Source organism: Gossypium hirsutum, chromosome D03, assembly GCF_007990345.1.
Source record: "Gossypium hirsutum isolate 1008001.06 chromosome D03, Gossypium_hirsutum_v2.1, whole genome shotgun sequence".
NCBI lineage: Eukaryota > Viridiplantae > Streptophyta > Magnoliopsida > Malvales > Malvaceae > Gossypium > Gossypium hirsutum.
In genome coordinates this window covers 703,613-712,477 of record NC_053439.1, presented here as the reverse complement: position 1 = coordinate 712,477, position 8,865 = coordinate 703,613, and the positions used below count along the sequence as shown (strand labels likewise).

Here is an 8,865-nt window from a genome sequence, read left to right as displayed (position 1 = left end):
GGTCCATCAATTCGATCCAATTCAAGTATCATTGATTAATTTTGAATTTGGGTCATTATTAATTGTATAATCGAGTTTAGCTAAGTTGAGACAGTGACAAGCTCGAACTCAATCGAGCATCAATTTTAAAATTTAAGCTCAATTCGAAACATAATCAAATTATTCAAGTTTAATTTAATTTATTTATTGAATTTTATACTCAATTAAAATTTTAATCAGTAGTCAAGTAGGTTCAATCAAATCAATTATGATTATTAATTCAATTTTATAAGCGATTAATATAAGTTAAATTTATTGGTAATCGTTTATGAACTGAATTAATTAAATTAACCAACTTATAATACATGTATTTTTTTTATTTTTTAATATATTTGTAATAATATAAATGATGTATAAATTTTTAACCAAAACTCGTAATCGTGTTTTTCTTTTCTCACATTTTGAAGGAAACATTGTGAAAATTTTATTTAATCAACTCAATCAACTGAGTTAGCCAATGTCAAGTTGGTTCGGTTAGATTAGTTAAGGCCTGATTAAAGGGACCAAATTAATCGAGCAACCTCGTACTTTAAATATGAATTTCTGCTATTAGCACTCGTATTAGGCATAAGTTGTGGAGTCATTATACTTTAAATTGGTTCATTTTGGTCAATGTAATTTTGATATTTTGAACTTTTTATTCTAGCCAAACAATAACTATTAAATTTATTATGTTAAATTATGTTATTTTTTAAAATTTTATGCATCAAACATATTATCACATATATTGTCATATTAGTCTGCTATTTTCCATGTAATACTCGTGGAAAAACTAATTTTAATTAACGAATTTAATGGTTATCACTTGGTACATGACTAAATTTCAAATTTTGAAAAATGCAAGGACTAAAAATGATTAAATTAAAAAATATGAACTAAATTAACAAATTGGACCAATAGTAGAATTTAACCTAATAGATTTAATTGCTATATTTTGTATTAGGATTAAAATTTCAAAATTCAAAAATTATTCAAATTTAAAAAAAAACAGAAAATTAAAATACAAAAAATTCCAAATCTACACCACACACCTCTAATGTTCAAATCTCACATTTAAATGAAGAAAAAAATGATTAAAAGTATTGCATCACAGAACCTGCATGGCAACATCACCAATAACATCATTCGCAATCGAATTACGATCACTCGACTCCCGATTTTCTTCTATGAATGCTTTTCTCTTGATGAACTCAATGCAATCCGCCATGTCTTCACTGCGACGGCGTCATCTGGCTGGTGGTAACATCTCTGAGGGACAGCCAAAGGGTTAAAGTGTTGATCCGACGAGGTCTTAGTGAGAGCCGATAGCATTATGAGACGAAAAATCGCCTCTCGGAACCGTTCGAAAAGGGTCATCGGCGACAAACGTTTGTTTTTGTTGTTGCCTTTGAACCTTGGCATGCATAGATTACTAGTCTTCATTCTTCTTTTTCTCTAGGCTGCCTCTGGTTCTTTTTTTTTTCGCCGTTGGGGTCATTTATATAGAAGAGCCTAACGCACCATACAAGTAGCTTATCCTACAAACAAAAAAAGGTTAATTTTTAGTTTTAGCCCCTCTATCATATCTGAATTTGTGATTTGATCCACGTACTTTAATTTGGCATATTTTTTTATAATGTTCTTAGTCAGTCCAAATAATTAGCATAATGTTAACTTTTTTTATTTAAATTTTCTTAAAAACAAACCCTTATTCCAACACGGGAAATTAATGTCAAAATGATGAGCCGGAAAGAGTGGCTTTTAAGGGGGAAAATCACGTCAACATTTTAGATAGAATAGTTAAATAGTGATAACTATTTGAACTAACTAATAACATTTATAAAACTCAGATTAAATTATGTGAAATTAAAATATAAAAATTAAATACTAAATTTGGACCAAAATCAGAATTTGTTAACATAACGAGTTAGAACGAGTGTTTTTTTAACTATAATAGTTAACACCATTACCCGTTTGGATTAATTAATGATATTATAAAAATCCACGAGAGAAGTCATATTAAAATATAAAGACTAAATATTAAATTTGAATAGAATAGAAGGGCCAAAACCACAAATTGACAATCTATTTTAAATGATTGTGGGTTTTAATTAATGGGGATTTAAATTAGATTAGCAAAGCATGTTAAAGGCACCTATTTGTCTTTACTGACATTCTGATAAGCCTCACATGGTTGCTTTGTGTATTGTTTACATAATGTTAGTGCAATGGGGTTCATGCCTCACCATAACTATATTAATTCCAATTTGGTCCACCTGCCCACCATCAAAGAAGTCCCTTTGCTTTTTATACTCCCTTTATTTGCTTTAGATTCTTTTATTAGAGGTGGTTATAGGACGGGTTGCTTTTTTTCCAGCTCGGCCTCGACCCAAAATTAAATATAATTTTTGAATAATCTCTGTTATAAATTTTGATCATATTTGCTTTTTGTGACATAATATTTAGAACTATCCATAGCCCTTCACTAACCCATGAATGGGAGGATAATGCGCTTCAGTATACTTAAATCCACGTATTCTTGCATTAATAATAATGGACACGTTAGTCGAACTAAGACTCAATCGAAAAATTAAATATTAATTTAATTGCCTTGAATTTGATCTAAAAAATCCAATGTATACTTAATTCTAACTCGACTGAATATGTCACGGTTTTTAATTTTTATATTCTTTTATCAAAATAGAATAATAATTTTATTTTTTTTTATTTTGAACCCCATCTCCACCATGTTTGAACTGAAATTATTGTCTCTAGTCTGCGTTTTTTTTGTTTGCAAAAATTGGGACAAGATTGAGGGGACTTGTTGGATTTAACATATTTGTTAATAATCCTCCAAATATATGGAAATTTTTAATTTGAGAGGCGAAGCTAGATGGGGATAAAGTAATTTGGATTAGAACTGTCCATGAGTCGAGTCACTCCATCCGACTAAAAGATTCACTCGAAAAGGGAAAAAATTTGGGTAAAAATATAGGTTTAGAAAATGGGTTTGGGCAAAAAAATAAGACTCGTTTAAAAAACGGATCAAGCTTCAAGTAAAGTTTTTCAGCCCTGCCTGATTTTGTAAAAAAAAAAAAAGAAGAAAAACCTTGCTATTTTACTGTTGTTTTACATTGTTTTTCTGTCGTTTCACTATTATGTTAGCTACTATTGTGTTGTTATTGTTTAGATATCGTATAACTCTTGTTTTGTTGTTAATTTTGCTACTATTTTAGAGGTATTTGCTTGTTAAGTTATAGCTATAAAGACTTTTTTTTTAAATTTATTTTCAATTTGTTAGGAAATATTTATTTTAATATTTTTAGTCTTTTTAAAGTATTATATTTATTTCTTTTAAATATAAAAATTTAATACAGGCCAGGTTGGGCCAAGTTTAGCATCTATAATTAGAGGCGGGATTGGACAAAAAGTTAGACCCATTTTTCAGACCAAGTCGGGCCCCAACCTATTAAACAGGTCTAGAATTTTGTTAGGGCCTGACCTGACCCATGGACAGGTTTAGTTTGACCCTTAAAATGGATTTTTTTTTTCATTTAAATTCTTTAAAAAATATAAACTTTAAGTTAATTCAATAATAAAATTACAATTTGATCCTCTTAAAATTTAAAATTCAAAATTATTCCTCCAAAAATAAAAATTTTACAGTTCAATCTTTGGAAAAGTTATAAAACTACATATAAATACAGTGATAAATTACATTCAAACATTGCCCCTCCAAAAATAATTTCAACACATAAGTCAGTACAATGAACACCTCTTCATTTTCGAACCTGCATTTGTTGTCCCTTGTTTGTCTTGTTTTTTTGTTTGCAAAATTTGGAACAATTTTGTCAGCTCATATGAATACATCCCCCCAATTCTAAACTTAGCTTTAGATGAGGCTTCGTTTTGTCTCAAGATCGAGCTTGGTCGAGACCTTGCAATAATGGAGACTGTCTAAAATAACAAGTTGGACCAATTATGCTAAGTTTCGAATCTCAAATTTATTAAATATCATATTTGTAATCTTTTTTTATCTTTAAATAGTAAGAAAAAAACGTGTTCAAGCACATTCGAGTCTACGTCTTCTTGATTGTTGCAATAGCTAGAAGCAGAGTCGAAATTTTTATTTGGGGATCGAATTGAAATTATAAAATTTTGGTGGGGCTAAAGTTGAAAAGTTATCGTTAAAATGCTTAAATTACATTGCTTATATTTTTAGAGGTGTCAGATAATTTTCCATTTATTCAAAAGCTAAGAGACTTGATTTGAATTGTTTATATTTTAGGAGGAGTTAAAGTGAAATTTTTCCATTGAAACAAAGGAGGGCAAGGCTCCTAACATAATTTGATATTAACAGTAATTTATTCAAAACCGAACATAATTCGATAAATTTTTAAAATTGCAAGTATATTCAAGCATAATAGATATCTATTCATTTCATTCGAAGTGTTCCAACATTAATCGGAGTCAAATACAAAGTCAGTATTTCAAACTCAAGTACAATTATTTGATTGTAAGTCTTAAAACAAGTTTTCCTTGTTTCAGACCTTTAACTTCAATGTTTTCCTATCTCGAGCCATTGGGATTCATGTCTCAAGACATGTTCATTGGGTCTCGAGACTATTACCTAGAAATACCTAAAATGGGCATTATATTCTTATGGTCTCAAGACCAAATGGCAATTTCTCCTATTATGCACATTTTATCACATTCAAATGAATTCCAGTATAAGTAAACCTTAGGCCAATATAATACTGAAATGTTAGCTATAACTCATAACTCACTCAACTTAGGTACATGCCTTTACTACTTGCAAAACATAACGAAATTTCACAAAGATATAGTTGAGCTAAAATGTGAGATTCCGATGCTGTTGACACCTCTCGATTGGTCCAAAACCTAATCGGCACCTGTGCAAGAAAACAAACAATCCGCACGCTAAGCAAAAAAGCTTATGATGTTTACATAATCTAAAAATAATGCATAAATAAATCAAGGAAGTAAACCCGATACGAATTAATTTATAACAAGTCTTTCCCGATACGAATTAATTTATAACAAGTCTTTATTAATAAGCATTGTCTCGTAGTTCACTACCTAGTGATTCCTTATGAAATCATTGTTCGGTTTAAGGCTTGGATAACAACAAACCAATAGTCCTTCAAGGCTTAAAATCACTTAATCAATTATCACACTTTAATTATAATACTAGAATCATTGCTATTTCAATCTCATTTTCAAACACATTAACACTTTCATATCAATATTCATATCATGTTTTCATAATTGAGTATTTCGATTCTTTTCATAGCATCATCGGCCCCCAGGGCTCGTATCTCACAATTCGCACAATCTTTCACATGCTATCTAACATCTCATTTACGTTAAAATTCAAATCAAAGTTAATCAAATAATTCAATCTCAATAATTATATTATAAATATAATTAAATACCTTTTGTAATTGTATATATCACATTCATTTTATTAGCTCAAATATTCACTCAATACTCATTGGTATAAATTGAAGTAATGTGTGCCCAACACTAATCTGAACATCTAAAGTAATATGTGCCCACGCTCATCGATATAAACCGAAGCATCCCACATAACTAATCCTATAACATGCCAACTACATCCGTAACTTTATCTGATATCGTTAATAGAGCATTATTCTTTATTAATAATCATTGAGCACATCAACTCAAATTAACATATCATTATCACAATGCAATCATATAACCACAACTCGTATAGATACACATATTTCAATTGTAACCCAATCCTCTCAATTGGTCAAGCTAATACATACCTCGAATCATGATTAATCAGAATATTAATTGATTATACTAACTACCTATTAAAGCATAAAATAAGATCAAATTATGAGAGCACAAATTGAAATTGTTATCATACAAATTACACTTAGGGCACCGAATCCAACACCTATTTGGACTAACTAATGATATTATAAAACTATAATGCTTTTATTAGCAAATTGATCCCTAAATATACCTCAATTTCTATATTGGTCCATTCTTTTTGCAAGAAGTGGTCCTTAAACTATCAATTTTGTCTAATTTACCCAAAAGTGTATGATTTTTTTGGGGGTAAAGCAAGATAAAATTGATAGTTTAATGATCGAATTTGAAAAAATAAAAGGACTAATATGGAAATTATGATATATTTTAGAGGCTAGTTTACTCGTAAAGCCAAACTAGAAAGACCAAATAATATGAAATTAAAGTATAAGGATCAAATCTCAAATTTGAATGCAATAAAGAGACCAAAATCATAATTTTACTTTCATTCCCTAAACATAGCTTTTGAAGTATTAGTACAAATTTAAAACTTTTTTTAAACTAATGAATCCAACAAAACATTCACCGAACTGTAGAAAATCAATAATCACAATAATACTTATTTTCTCGTAAACCATAACTAATAATGTATTTTGAAAAGTCATTTGTTCTTTGAAAAAAGCCATCCAATCACTGTGATCGATACTTTCCTTCTAACTTTCTTAATTGGTATTGGTTTCTCCATCACTTCCTCTTTGTTGACAGTAACTTGAGCTATTGAAGGTGAACTAGCAAATTTCACATATTTCTTCTTTTGAAACTCTTCAGGCTTTGGCTCTAGTTCCATTTTGGTTGTTTTTTTCATGAACTTGAAATCTTTTACATCAGGCTCTGATTGTTGCTTATCAAACTCTACTACTTTGAGCTAATGCAGATCTTGTTTTGTTTTTTCAAGCTCTTCTTTAAGTACTTTTATGCTGTGCGACATTGAATTGCCTTCCTCTTTAGCTTTTTGTAGGTTTTGCTTTGTTTCCTCTAGCTCTGATGTTAAGGTTGCAATCTTGGATTGACTTTTTCCACTTTCTCGTTGCTGAATTTTCATCTAACAAAAAAATTAAGTAGCCATCATTTTTTTTTACTTTATTAATGATCTATTAAATCTGAATACGAGTTAGTGTTAGAAATGGATACGAATACATGTTTGGCAAGGTGAATGTCATAAATTTTGTAATAAGATGGTTGGTATAAATTTATAAAAATATCAAGGAACAACAATAATAAATTTTGTGCTAAGAGGACTTAGATTAAATTGTTAATTTTCAAGAGGTTAAAATACAATTTTATCGTAGAAACTAAAATACCAAATTATGTCTACTTTAGATCAACCCTAGATATGCCAAAAACACATTATATATGTGTGGGGAGAGGGGGTCATGGTATTCACGTGTACTAGAGGTGTTGACAGGCCTGACTTGGGTTTATATTTTTCAATTTTAGCGCGACCCAACTTGACTCGTTTTATTGTTTAAAAATAATTAAAAAAACATTAGAGCAACCTCACATTAATTTTTATATATTTTTGTAATTATAATTAAATAAAAACATTTATCATTTCATTAAGAGTAGATTGAGTCATTTCTGCAAGCCTAGATGATTGGGTTTAGGCTCAGGCCAAGATTTTTTTTAGAATCGAACATTGACTCAACTTTACCTATGAACACCTCATATGTCTACAAACTTACCACACATATATATGCTTTAAAAATAAATAATAGGTCTAATTATGGCTTTTGTCCCTTTATTTTGTTAAATTTAGGATCTAATCCCTCTACTTTAATTTGACATAACTTGGTCCTTGTACTCTTCTAATATTATAAGTAGGTCAAATTTATAAAACTGTTAGTTAATGTAATTAAAGTGATGACATGGAATTTTTTTAAACAATATTAAAATATTTGGCTAACATTCAAAGTTATAATCGGTTGAATACGGTTTGATTGGTTTTTACGTGACTCTAATAAAATGACAATTAAAAAAACCAGCCTTGTCACTTTAACGACAACAATTAACGGTTTATCAACTTAAACCTAATATTAATATTATACAAATAGAAGGGCCAAATTATAACAAATTTAAATAGAGAAATTAATCCAATTTTCAACATAAAAGAGGGACTAAAACAGCAACTAGACCAAACAAATAAGCATAGAACAGACAAAAGAGACAACCTCTGAGCTTATTGCCATAAATTTCTGCAACTAGAACTTTTTCTCCGAACAACATCACAGCCTCCTTAACTGACCGAAAAGGTGGCCAGGTATCGATCTCCGCCCGCCCAACGGCAACCACGGCACCGCCTTGCTCCACCTCCATGGCTATATAACTTTCAAAATGAAAAAAAAAGAAAAAATGCAGTGAATACATTATCAGGTGGTGATAAAAGAGCTCCTTTTAATACAATATATTTAGCCACATGAAAGTGAAAGGGTCGTTAGAAATGGAGTTGGATGTAATTAACTTAATTTAGAGGGAGCTAAATTAAAATTATTAGTTGCTATTGTGGGGGTTTAGTTTCTTTGCGTCCACTTCACTGGAACTTTGTTAATTGAAGTTGACATTAGGTGGTTGAGATTAGATCCTCCATGTTTTGTTTGATTAAGACATGACTCCGTATGGCATCCACACATGTCAATAGATTAAATTTGCTATTAGTTCATGTATTTTACGAAAATTATGGATTTATTCCATGTACTTTAATTAAATCATTTTTAGTCCCTATATTTTTTAAAATTTAAAATTTTAGTTCTCACCAAACGATAATTATTTTAATGCAACAAACATATTATCACGTGTGCAATATCATCTGAGCTTGTTAGTTTCACATATTGCTCACTAAAAAATTAGTTAATGGTTTAACGACGGAATTTTCAAATTTTGAAAAGTATAAGGACTTAAAATGGTCCAATTGGAGAATATGGACTAAACTTATAACTATATGCATAATATAGGGCTAATTATTGAATTTAATCAAATAGATTTAACTAC

General features: G+C 29.7%; 1 long non-coding RNA gene across 1 annotated transcript; it reads right to left on the bottom strand.

Moving 5' to 3' along the window:
• Positions 1 to 6,772: 6,772 nt before the first annotated feature.
• On the bottom strand, positions 6,773 to 8,325 carry LOC107909449 (uncharacterized). Its single transcript, XR_001687250.2, has 2 exons — positions 8,049 to 8,325; positions 6,773 to 6,922 (listed from the first exon to the last, which is right to left on the bottom strand). It is a non-coding gene; the product is annotated as an uncharacterized lncRNA (long non-coding RNA).
• Between the last annotated feature and the right edge of the window lie 540 nt (positions 8,326 to 8,865).